This window comes from Columba livia, chromosome 2, assembly GCF_036013475.1.
Source record: "Columba livia isolate bColLiv1 breed racing homer chromosome 2, bColLiv1.pat.W.v2, whole genome shotgun sequence".
NCBI lineage: Eukaryota > Metazoa > Chordata > Aves > Columbiformes > Columbidae > Columba > Columba livia.
The window spans coordinates 80,058,495-80,072,309 of NC_088603.1; the positions used below are offsets into that span (position 1 = coordinate 80,058,495).

General features: G+C 40.6%; 1 long non-coding RNA gene across 1 annotated transcript in view; it reads right to left on the minus strand.

Moving 5' to 3' along the window:
- Positions 1-3,615: 3,615 nt before the first annotated feature.
- The window catches only part of LOC135578558 (uncharacterized), a 37,216-nt gene continuing 27,016 nt past the window's right edge, over positions 3,616-13,815 (minus strand). Inside the window, exon 3 of the long non-coding RNA XR_010470335.1 lies at positions 3,616-12,758. This is a non-coding gene — a long non-coding RNA (uncharacterized LOC135578558). The remainder of the gene's footprint in view (positions 12,759-13,815) is intronic.

Here is a 13,815-nt window from a genome sequence, read left to right on the forward strand (position 1 = left end):
CAGATCCATATTTACAGAACTAGTTATCCCATAGGAAAAAAACATATGACTAAACTGTCTTTGATATTGTGAATAGCCTGGTTCTGCTTAGTGCCAGAACCAGAGTGAGAGTTGCTAACAAAACATTTCTCCATTTTACTTTGTTGTTATTGTACTAGTCTCTTCAGCCCCTTAATCCTCCTGAATGTTAACTGGATGCTTTTGCTTGATAACTCAGTGTGTTGAGCTGTTCGAGCTGTGTTTACAGAGCGTGATTGATCTGCATTCACATCTCTCCAAGAGCTGCAACTAGTAGTAACTGTGGCATTGAGTTTACTTATTCATCTTCACAAAATGTGAGCCAAATATCTAAATTTTTCTACTAAATCTCATACTTTGGAGCTAAAGAGTTGTTGTGTACTAACAACAGCTGTAATGACTCATACAGAGATGCTTTTATTTTGCTTCCCCTTATTGAGATTTTCTTCTTTTGGTACTGTCAAAATCATCATCATCATAAGCAAGGCCTCTGTATGTAAAATGCCATCTAAATAAACGAAATCCAGCTGAAAATTCCTGTGTAGAGACTAAGACAACAAATAAACACTTTGATAAAGGTTACTCAGGAGAAATGAGACAGTGGTAGACAACACAACAGCTTCATCTCCACTTGCATGTGGGAGGGACATTTCTTCCAAGAAAAATTATGAGGCAGGATTTGAGGGAGGCCAGTGAGGTGGGATTAGAGGCTTAGAGAGCTCCTGCTTCTCCAGTGCAGAGCACCAAGATACAGAGAACTGGAAATGAAGCAAATTTGGTGACAACAACCTTCCTGGTGACTGAGTGATTTTTAATCTTTTTCTGTTCAGCAAGACTATATAGCATTGTATCCATTTAAGTTAGCCTGTGACTTTGGGTTGTTATATAAAGTAAAACATAGTGTTTATCTGAGTCAGATTTTATGAAGTTCAATAGTTCTTTTTCAATAGAAAAAGAACATATAAGTGGATAGTAATGTATCGTTACTGAAACAAGAACAAGAATAACAATTAATATATAGAGGAACAGGAACAACAAGTGGGTTTCATCCAAATGGCACCAACTGGGGGTATGTTGTAATGAGTCATAGTTCAGCAGAGGCTTTCTGCAAGTGAAACAGCACTCAGTCCTTTGCAATCTCATAGTTTCTTATTTTCCAAAGAATAATATGGATGGTAGTGTTCCAGGACAGGATCTCATCTGTACTGTCACAAGGATTATGGTCTGTGTGCAGAGGCATGGAAATACATGTCTGAGCATTGCTGACAAACCACACACTGTATCTAATACTGTAAATGTTGTACAGAGTCCAAATTCATTTTGGTACTTCCAGTTTTCATGAGTCTCTGCTAACTGAATTAATTTGAAAAGGAAACTTATTTTTACCTTGATGCAGGTTGCTGAGGAGGCAGTGGGGATGAGGTTTGAGCAAAGAAGCAAAGCCTATTAAAAAACATTAAAATGAAAAGACTTGATGAGGAACATATTGCTTCTGTGAGCTGATGAGAATTCACTGCGTGGGAAGAAGTCTGCAATAAAGCAGCAGATAACGTGTTCTTAAACGGTAGATCAGGAGTCTGCCTAGTGGAACAGGCAATCGGCAAAAATCAACTATTAATCTTTGAAACTCTTCTCACTTGGAGAACAATTTCCCATAGATGAAAATGATCCTCTACAAACCCTGTCAAGGCAGAAGTTAAAGCCTTCACTCCTTACTATTACAGGGAACACTGTAAGTTTCTCACTTTGCCTTATAATGAAGAGCTCAGTCTGGGGGAGGATTTACTGGGGAGGAGCAGAGTCAGGCAAAGGAAAGCCATTCTCTAATGGATCCTGCAGCACAGCAGAGTCCTTTTACTGCTTACTCATCCAAGTGCTCAAACAAGAAGAAGATTTGTCTCCCTCAGGCTCTATCTGCTTGAGAAGGAAGGTCAGGTTAGCTCAAGAACTGGGATTTGACCACAGCTAGTTCTTGGAGCTGTGCCAGCAGAAAGAGCTGCTCTCTCTGCTGCCTGTTAGCAGCCCGTCCCCATGCCTTGTTGCAGGTATGTCTGTGCTCTGCCTTTGCATTACTGACCCAGACTTTGCCTTGCCATCTTGATTTCCCAGCCTCCTTCAAGAACTGTCTCATAGCTGCAGCTTCACCTCGTTATTGCTGGACTGTGACCAACCCTGGGCCACAATCACGGTACCAGCTCTCATTAAGCTTGGCTTACTGAGGTGAAGTGAGGCTGTGCCTCATGTAAGAGAGGAGAAAAGGGTATGGTCCTGCTGGCTTGTGGACACCTACCTGCTAGCAGAGTTCTTTGTGTGAGCCTGTCCTAACCCATCTAAGCAAAAGCCAGCAGGATTGGTTCAAATGGAAAGTCTCTGGTGATCTGGTCCTTCCTGACTGAGCTAGTTCAGGGAAGTAATGAGCTCAGTCTGTGGAAAGCAATGGTCCCATGGGTGGGGAAACTGGTGAGTGTCTCTTAGCATGCTAGGGTCAAAGCTGTCTTCACTGGCACATCCTTGCCAAGAAGATGTATCTACACCCCTATCTCCAAATTGGTAGAAAGTGTTCTCTCAACTGCTGCCTGACCCTGAGAACCCAAAGCCAGCTGGATGGGGGTGTTCCCCGGGTACCAAAGTCCTTGTAAGCATGTCCAGAGCTGACCCACTGAGAGTCACTTGATGCTCTCAAGATTTAGTCCTAGATGTAAATGTCCTAGTACAGGTCCTAGGTATTCCTCTGCACCTCCCCTCAGGGCCCCTGTCTGGACGTTATTTTTACTATATCTAAGATAGAAACTAGAATACATAGCTCATAAAATGCAACTGTGTCCAGTTACTTTTAAAACCACAGGCACTGATACCTTTGTCAAGCAGAACATGGACACTAGAGGATCAGGTTATGGGGTATTGCCTGTATCCCAGGGATGGATTTCTGGTTTTGACCCCCAAAAAGTGATATACAAAGAGTGGGTAACTGTGGCTCTTTATATTACTTACCTGTGAGTATTACGACAATGTTACTTTATTGCTGTCACCTTACTACACCAAAACAGACTTGCTTTTCAGTCTCACAGATCTGAAAGTAAGCTGTGTTGCCTGGTACTGTGAAAGATTTTCAGAGGCTCTCAAACAGGAATGGACAGAGTGCTTACTTTCACTGATGGAAACAAGATAAGACATATGAGAATTGGGTCTGTATCCCCAAAGGAGTGCGAGTGAAGAAATCTTCTCTACAAACATCCTGCAGCAGAATTTGTCATGTATCATCTACTGATGTATGTTATAAATAACTCTTTTTTAAGCTTATTTTCACAACAGAGATGTGGTATAGAGAGTAGTCCAGTGTATGTTCTGAAAGAAATACGCTGATAAATTGTATTTTTTTTCAGTGGTGAGACTCATGTGCTAGTTTATTTTGAATATCTAATCAAAATAATCTCCTACCACCTTATTCTATTTTACTTTGTCTCAAATAATTTGCATTGTTTCACATTCTGCCACTGATTTTCCAGCCAAGTTTCACAATAAAATTCAAACCAGAATGAAATTTTTCTCTAGATAAGTAGGGGGAATTGAAAACAAGTCTGCTTTGTTGCACCAGTATTGCACTCTGTCATAGGTATAGATATTATATATGTGTATATATAGATATATATATGTGTATATATAGATATATATATATGTGTATAGATATTAATAAGTAAGATGATAAGTCTAAAGGGAGTAGAGCAATTTCCACTACTACTAATTTTCAGCTGTCTGCAGAACCGCATGCAGTTTTCAGCTATCCCATTACTAATGCATAAGTTATCAATAGAGCTACCTCAGTGGACATAAAAAATAACAAAGCTTTACTGAATATAAAGTCAGGTTTGTGGAAACTCTGTGCATACATAGTTGGAAGCTTCCACACTGTTAACTCCTACTGTCTTTCATTCTTTGGTATATAACTTATGTAACTAATGTACAAACAAATTCTTTTTTTTTTAATATTCATCATGGGCTGGTTTCAGCTACTGTATACAAAAGAACACTTACAAGCATAGTAGCCTTCTTCAGTTTTTTCAAAAGTGTCTTTAACTCTTCAGATCATAAACAAGGTTATTATCTTTACACTCCAGTGGATGAGATATTGCTTTGTGATTGCTGTGCAAGGGGATATGCAAGGGGATAAACAACATAACAGAGCTCACATACACCTCATTGGTGTAAATGTTGAGTGCGTTGCTACAGTAACAACCCAGAATGAAGAATTCACTAGTTCCTTCCACTGATGTCTCAAATTACTCAGCGTTTTGGAGGTGAAGGAAATGTTTGTTCTTGTTCAGCAGAAGACTCAAAATAGCCTTAATTTGATTTTTGGAGCTCTCCATCAAAATGGGAAAAAAATTTAAAACACAGATTTAATCAATCAAATATTTTTCCTCACTTCTGTTTAAAATGCCCGTCAGTGAGATATTTGTGAGAAGACACCTAATGTGGAAAGGAGAAAATGGAGCATTAATCTAGAAAGAAATGAGAACTCTCAAGCTTAGAATTCATAGACTCATAGAATGTTCTGAATTGAAAGGGATCCACAAGGATCATCGGCTCCAACTCCTGTCCCTGCATATGGCAACTCCACAGTTCACACCATGTGTCTGAGGGCATTGGCTAGTCTTTTCTTCAATACTGTCAGACTTAGGGCTGTGACACCTCCCTGGGGAGCCTGTTCCAGTGCTCCCCTACCCTCTGGGGGAAGAACCTTTTCCTAATGTCCCACCTAAACCTTCCCTGGCACATCTTCCTGTCATTCCCTTGGGTTCTGTTATTGGTCACTAAAGAGAAGAGTTCGGCATCTACCCTTCTTTCCTCCCCATGTGAGGAAGCTGTGGACCGGGATGGGTCTCCCTTCAGTCTCCTTCAGGCTGAACAAACCAAGTGACTTTAGCTGCTTCCTCTTCAAAACCTTCACCAACTTCATAGACCTCTTCTAGACATCCTCCAGTAGCTTAATATCCTTTTTATCCTGTGCTGCCCAGAACTGCACACAGTGGTCCAGGTGAGGCTGCACCAGTGCCAAGTAGACCAGGACAATCACCTCTCTTGCCCGGCTGGCAATGCTGTGCTTGATGCGCCCAGGACATGGTTGGCCCTCCTGGCTGCCAGGGCACACTGTTGGCTCATGTTCAAATTGCCATTGACCAGAACCCCCAGATCCCTCTCCATGGAGCTGCTTTCCAGCTTCTTATTCCCCAGTCTGCATGTACAGCCAGGGCTGCCATGTCCCAGGTGCAAAATCCGGCACTTGTTGAACTTCATGCAGTTGGTGATTGCCCAGTTCTCCAATTTTCGCAGATTCCTCCACCAGGCCTCTCTGTGCTAGAGAGTGTCGACAGCTCCTCACACTTTTGTGTCATCAGCAAACTCACTAAACAATCCCTCAAGTTCTGAATCTAAGTAATTTCTGAAGACATTGAAGAGTGCTGGCTCTAAGATGGATCACTGTGGAACCCCATTAGAGACTGGTCTCCAGCCCGACGTAACTGCATTTATTAGAACCCTTTGAGCCCAGCCCGTCAGCCAATTGCTCACCCACCCATCCAGCTGTGTGCTGGACATCTTGTCCAGAAGGATACTGTGAGAGGCAGTATCAAACACTTTACTGAAATCAAAAAATATCACATTGACAGGCTTCCCTTGGTCAACTAGGTGAGTAACCTTGTCGTGGAAAGAAATTAAGTTTGTCAAGCAACTTTCACCTCATGAACCCTTGCTGGCTGGGACCAATGACTAGTTGCCAGGGTCATCCCTGTTGCCCTTCTTGTAGATTGGTACAACGTTTGCCAGCTTCCACTCATCCTGGACCTCTCCACATTCCCGGGAGTGTTGAAAAATCACAGAGAGAGGTGTTGCTATGATGTCAGCAAGCTCTTTAAACAAGCTTGGATGAATCCCATCAAGTCCCATTGACTTGAAGGGATCTAACTGAAGTAGCAAATTCCATACAAATTCCAAATTGATTGGGAGTTTGTCGTTCTTGCAGCCATGGTTTTCTAACCTAGCATTATGGTGGCCCCCAAGTCCATCTTTGGTGTTGAAGACCGAGGCGAAGAAAGCATTAAACATCTTGACTTTGTCTATGACCCAGTTGATAAGGTGACCACACTCATCAAGTAATGGACCAATGTCATTTCTAGTTTGCTTTTAACATTAATATATTTTAAAAAGTCTTTTTTATTGTCCTCTGAAGTAAAGGCCATCTTCAATTCCAATTAAGCTTTGACAGCATGAATTTCCTCTCTACAGTGGCAAGCAGCATCTCTGTAGTCCTCCCATGTTGCCTAACCTTGCTTCCACTGACACTGTAATTTTTTTTTCATTGTATTTCAAGAAGATCTCTGCTCAACCAAGCTGGCATTTTGCCTCACCTGCTAGATTTTCAGCATTTGAAAGTCAGTGCTTCCAATTAACTTGTGTCATACCTCTGCTCTTGTATTGGGAACTTAGATGTCAAGCCCTTGAACAAATCTTGATTTTGCAGATGCCTTTGCTGGTTGAAGATGTTACCCTCTTTCACCATACATGACTTCAAGGTGGAATATAAATCAATTGAGGTAAGAGCTGGACCAGAAATTTTTTAAGTGTTTCCATGCTCACTAAAGAAAATAAGTTTTTAAAACTCCATGTAGAAACTTTTTTAACAGCACCTGATTACTTGGGTTCAAACCTGGACACTAGGTTTTGAAAGAAATTTAGTGTAGAAGCACTGACTCCAAAACCATGAAAGCAGCAGGAAAACAAAAAGAAACCCATATTCGACTAAGCCCTGGAGAGTAACAGACTGTTAAGTACAAGACTGTTAAGAGTTAAACAAACTGTTGCAAGCATATATAATGTCTGCAGTTGATTTGTAATGAGACTGAGGCAGCAGAGAGCAAAGTTTTCAATTTCAAAATACAATGCTCAGTACTTCAGGGGACAGTTTCCTGTTCTGTTAGTTGCCTGAAGTTTAGATCAAATGAACTATGTGTTAAATCAGCCTTCTGCACTTTCGCTTGCACTTTTCTGGAGTAACAGCAGTTCTGGCACTGGCAGAGACATCGATGCTTTGTGTTAGGATTCTTTCACCCGCAGAGATAAGAAGTGTTATCAGCATGTTCAGTGATGCTGTGATAATGAGGTCACAGCAGAGCAGCTAAAGGAAGAGAAAGTGCTTAATTTCTGGTTGGTTTTGGGGGTTGGTTTGTTTTTTTCTTTCAGATGAGAAAAATAAGTGCTTTATCTGAGCAGTTCAAATGCTTTGAAACATACAATTTCTGGGGTAAAACTGAATGAAGAGAGCTCATCTTGACATGACAGCTGCTGGAGTATCCTTCATAGCTCCTACACAGCCCAGTCATTAGGACAGTTCCTGCTGAATTCAGTAAAAATCTCAGTCTCTAAATCCTGGTGTACTTGCTTCCACTCCTCACCTGGTGGTGAGGAAAGTTGATGCTTCTGGAAAATCTTGAAGTATGAGCAGCAAATCCAATGATCTTAAACGTGTGATAAAATATCTCCAAATAATGTATTAAACATCCAAGTGTACAAAGCTGAAACAGATACTCAGAAAACAAAGATTATTTTCTATGCAGAATGTTCTTCTCCTGTTTCACACCATAAATATTCTAGAATTTTCTTCTTTCCCACTTCTCAGCATCTTTACCAGACATGAGTTGGGTTCAATAACAGGTATTTTATGCATTCAATGAAGCTCCAGTCAATGTTAGTTCAAAGTAAAAATGGAAACGCTTCTTTGGGATTAATTGAATTAGTGGCTTATCTACTTCAAAGTGCTGGCATTAACAAGGGTTGTGACTATGAGTGGGCATAAGGATGCTTCCTGTTGTCCTCACCAGCCAGCTCACCAGACTTAAGAGCCTGCCTTGCTTGCTCAGTCTTTAATCCATGATAGAAGCAGTTTTGAAACGAATGTTTAGGATCAACAGCTCAGCTTTTGGAATGGCTGACTGATAAGGGTGTGTTTACTACTTTCTCTGATGTCCTTGACTCATGTTATCCACTTAACATTTATTTAACTCCTCCTTGCTCCACTCAAACACTGCAGACTCGTTCTAGATTCAGAAGAACTATTATGACACCCTCTTTGAGGAGAAAAAAAGCTGGAGTTCAGTTTCTTATTTCACAGAAACACAGAATCACAGAATTTTAGGGATTGGAAGGGACCTCAAAAGATCACCTAGTCTAATCCCCCTGACGGAGCAGGAACACTTAGATGAGGCTACACAGAAAGGCGGCCAGGCAGGTTTTGAATGCCTCCAGAGTAGGAGACTCCACAACCTCCCTGAGCAGTCTGTTTCAGTGTTCTGTCACCCTCACTGAGAAGAAGTTTCTTCTCAAATTTAAGTGGAACATTTTGTGTTCCAGTTTGAACCCATTACCCCTTGTCCTATCATTGGTTGTCACCGAGAAGAGCCTGGCTCCATCCTCGTGACACTCACCCTTTGTATATTTGTAAACATTTATAAGGTCACCCCTCGGTCTCCTCTTCTGCGAGCTAAAAAGACCCAGCTCCCTCAGCCTTTCCTGATAAAGGAGATGCTCCACTCCCTTCATCATCTTTGTTGTCCTGCGCTGGACTCTCTCCAGCAGTTCCGTGTCCTTCTTGAACTGAGGGGCCCAGAACTGGACACAATATTCCAGATGTGGTCTCCCCAGAGCAGAGTAGAGGGGAAGGAGAACCTCTCTTGACCTACAAACCACCCCCCTTATAATACACCCCAGGATGCCATTGGCCTTCCTGGCCACAGGGGCACAGTGCTGGCTCACGGTCATCTTGTTGTCCACCAGGACTCCCAGGTCCCTTTCCCCTACACTGCTCTCTAATAGGTCATTTCCCAACTTATACTGGCACCTGGGCTTGTTCCTGCCCAGGTGCAGGACTCTACACTTTCCCTTGCTATATTTCATTGAATTTTTCCCCGCCCAACTCTCCAGCCTGTCCAGACCTCACTGGATGGCAGCACAGCCTTCTGGCGTGTCAGCCACTCCTCCCAGCTTGGTGTCATCAGCAAACTTGCTGATAATACACTCTATTCCCTCATCCAAATCATTGGTGAATATATTGAATAATATAGGCCCCAGTGCTGACCCTTGAGGCACTTCACTAGATACAGGCTTCCAACTAGACTCTGCCCGATTGACCATGACTCTCTGGCTTCTTCCCTTCAGCCAGTTCTCAGTCCACCTCACTACCCGATCATCCAGACCGCAATCCCTCACTTTAGCTGTAAGGATGCTGTGGGAGACTGTGTCAAATGCCTTACTGAAGTCAAGGTAGACCACATCCACCGCTCTGCCATCATCCATCCATCTTGTTACATTCTCATAAAAGTCAATGAGGGTGGTCAAGAATGACTTACCCTTGGTAAAGCCATGTTGACTGCCCCTAATGACCCTCTTACGCTTGATATGCCTTGAGATGGCACCAAGGATAAGTTGTTCCATTAGTTTCTGAGGGATGGAGGTGTGGATGCATAAATTAGGAGTTGGTTAGACAGTATTGGTTCACTTCAGGTCTGAGATGGACTACCAGGACTACAAAAATCACAAATTTACAAGGCTATTGATATTTTTTGTATCTTTGCTGTGTGACTAACACTGATCATTCTCTTGTTTCCAGTGGGTGGGGATTGCATTGCAATATCTGTTGCTTCCTCATCTCTTTGCCAGACATTTTCTCTCCATGACATTCTGTTTCTCAAGGAAGGCAAAGTGGCTTTTCAAAGTGAGCAAGCATTACAGGAAAGACTCTTATTGGGCATTGTTTTTCATTTTGAAGCATCTTTCCTTTGTAGAAAGCAACTGAAATCTTGATACATTGTGCCTGAATTGACAGCGTTTTTCATAAACACTAAAACTCTCGTCTGTGCTCTTGTATCCTGCCTCAATTACCACAACACCACCCGCTTTAGCATCAAAAAAAGCCTTAAAAAATAGTCTTGCTTCATGAATACCTAACTGTAACACTTCTGCAAAGATATTTTTTCCAGACAGTTACTCAGCACGCTTCCTTTAAGATGTCTGAAACTGTTTCTTCACAACAATAAGCTACAATTTGACTCTGAACTTCCAACTTCTGACTCGAAGTACTTGAGTTATCTCATGCAATAGTTGAAGTCTCTTAAAGATACTGACAAGCTTTCCAAGTTGTCTACTTGCCTTCATCTTTTGCTAGCACGGGAGAGTCTTGGTTCATATGGAAGGCTTTTTTGGTATCGGTGATTCCATTGTGCCCAGAACAATAGGTTAAATATGGTTATTCAATGTGCTTTTTGAGATGGCCTATGTATTTTGGGAAAACCTTGTTTTGGTACATCCCTTATTGGTATCTCTCCCCATTCTACCTGCAACTTTCAAGTATTTGCAGACATTTACAACAGCCTTTAGTCAGTAAGGATCTGACTACCTCTTCCTTGCCCCCAGCTTTGATAGAAGGATTGAGAAATATCTGCTGGTAGGATAAGCCAGGGTTGCAGAAATCAATAAATCGTGAGATAATTGACTACATTTTACAACCAGTGTTTTACACCAGACAATGAATATTTAATGATATTTTTTAGGTAAAATGATGTGAGGCAGGACAAGGAAGTAAAACTGATGCTTTTGGTATTTGTTATGTACTGCATGCCTATACATTTACATTAAAACTAAATAAATTTTCAAATAAAATGTGTTTCTTTGTCAAGGTAGTAACAACATTTTAAAATATTGCACAAAGATATAAGAAAAATTTTAGGGCTGGATGCACTCATTTTTTAAATATGGATCAGATGTCTGTCAAGAAAGAAAGTCATAACTAGCTGCCTAAAATCTGAAGGTAAATTATCATCCTGATTCTGCAGTGCAAGTCTGGGTTGTAAGTTAAAGATATTTACTATGAGGCAAGAGACAAACAGAACAGAGGTGATCTACCTGTGACAATCTGCTCTTGAGTTTAAATTGTGTTCACTAGTCTTATGAACCTGTATCCCATATACTACGGATAAAGTCTGTTTGCATGTTTTGCAGAGCACGAACCTAAGAGTTTTCTTTAGATCATTTGCAGCAGTCTAAGCAACCCGGCAAGAATGAATCATGAGCCACTGAAATCACTGGACTGGAGAGTTGCTAAGCTGATTGAGCAAAATCACCGAGCTAGAAAAAACAATATCTTGTCTCTTGTAATCGTGTTGGAAAGGTCTGGTTTTAGTTGTTTTGGTTTGTGGTTTGGTTGATGGGTTGTTGTTGTTGTTTTGTTTGGTTTGTGGTTTGTTTTGTCTTTTTCTCTCCATAAATTAAAATTAAAAGTCTTTTCATGTGTAGCATTGAATCTGAAACTCTCACAGTTCAGTCCAACTTTCAGTCTTCTAAGGTACAGATACTAGTAAGTAAAGCATTAATCTGAATCCCAAATATGTGGTATTAAATCTATGGGTAAATATTGTTAGATGAATGACCAATTAAGAGGAAACTGTAGCTACATATGCTGTAATTTGCCAGGGGCCCATTCAGTCACTTAGTAGTTACATTATTGTGGTGTCTTATCTGAGATGAAAGGAAGCAGTTGTTTTCTTGAGGCTGCAAAATTTTGTAGTTTTGCATTAAGAGAACGGAATTAGTGGGACGTCCTTGATTTCATTTACTTGCCCTAAAGGATCCCTTATAGTCAAAACAAAAACTGATAAAAAGTATTCCAGTAGACAGAGGAGAAATGAGGAGGGAAGAAGAGGAAAATTATTTTCTAAGCACAGCTTCCCAGGAAGAATAGAAAAAGCTGAAAATGCTGTTAAACTTAGTGGGTGGGACAAGATTAAAAGCTGTGAAGAGCTTCTCATTAACTCCATTGTCCTATGGCATTTTTTGAGGAATGCTTCTTTAAAAGCTGGCTCCTTCGAGTACAGATTTGCTTTCTCCTCACTCACAGAGCTATTATTTGCCTTTGCAAGATGAGGCCACTTATGAACACACCAACATTTTACAATGGAAGCTTCTATCCCTTTGATAAAATACAATTGCATAGAGCCCTTATTTAAGTCATGTGAGGAAAGGAATCTAACTGTAAAATGCTTATATATATATACATCCACCTGTTCTAGTGTCTTATTTTGTGTATGAGTTCCTCAGTGAGCCCACATTTTGTTCTCCAGGCAGATCCCCTCCCTTCTCTTGGCAATCACATTAAGTCCTTAGCACAACCTGGCATAAATGGATATGGAACTCTTTATATATTCATGGACCACAGTAGGTATCACACTGGGTCACTTGGTACAGTTTAAGCCAAACTAGAGCACTTCAGAAATGTGCTCTTACCAGAACTGGCAACACAAAGCAGACACTATGATTAATCAGCCATGTATAGACCATCACCAGCCAATACAGAAGAAGCAAAAAAAAAAAAAAAAAAAAAAAAAAAGTAAAACAATGAAAAAAAAACAACACTTTGTGGGAACTTCAAAATCTACGGAAGTCTGAACAGAAGGTATAGAGAAGAATAACAGATTCTGGTCTATGATGCAAGCTAGCGTACTTACCTGTCTCTCCAACAACCTGCCTAGAAAGCAGTAGAGGAACCTGCAAACCATCAGCATTCTTCAGCTCGTCTCACCAGAGCCCTCCTAAGCTAGTGACCTAGGTAACTAGCTTTTCAGGAGTGGCAGCTGCTGGCCAGGTCACTAGGTCTTCTTCCTCAAGCTGAACAAGATTTCCAACATGGAGAAAATAACCTGCAATAAAATCACATTTCCCCATTCAATTTTGCATTCACCAGAGCTGAGTTCAAGAGAAAGTAGTTTACTAGTTCCTGCTAGGGACAGAAAGCAAATACAGTGATATCTGTATTTAAATCAAATCAGACTTTAAATTAAAGGCTTTGCTCAGTTCCTATGAGTTCCACCTCAATACTTTTTTCCTCCTGAAATTACTGCAATTTACCATCTAAAGGATGATGCTCCTTTAGTGGAAAATTATGGCAGTGGAGTAATTTGCTTCTGATTAGCTACTTCCTGTATTTAGTAAAATGAATGCAAGAACATAACCTGAGTCTTCAGTAGATCAGCTAGGAGCAATCTAGCTCTATCAGGACTAATAAAACCATTAGCTATTTCTTGTCTTTCTTTCCCCAGGTCACTTTCTATTTTATAATTAATCAATTTCTTGCTTACTTGTATCTGTAAATTAGAAGCAGTACACTAAACAGAGGAGGTAAAGAAAAGAATGACCATTCCTAATCTAGTCACAACTGCATTCAAATTAAGGAAAAAGCTCCTCAAGAGACAGAGATTAATGGTTGGTCTTGTAACAGTATAAGGCTGTTTATTTACAATGAAAGCTCAGCAGCACCTTAAAACAGGTGCAAGTTTCAATTTAAATCACTGAAATTTTTTAAAGTGGTAAGATTTTTCTGGTATTGTTGTTTATTCTTTTATACTTTTCTTACACATCATGTTCTGAAGCTGTTTTTAAATGATCGCTGTTGAACAAGCGATCTGCTTTTTTTTCACCAGAGGACAGGGAGCACAGAATTGGTGATTTGAGCCCCCTTGGTAGTCCATGTAATATTAAGCACAATCGTTTTTACTACATCTGCCTTCTAAGTGTATAGATACCTATACAATGGCAAAGAACACTCTCTCACCATTCTGAACAGAAATTAAGATGAAGGCTTTCTTTGTGCACTTTTAAAAGAAAAAAATTAACCTGGAAGATCAGATGGTAATTTATCATTTGCTAGTTGACAATCTAATCTTCAGTGCCGTTTGCTTCCACCAGCAAGCAAATAGG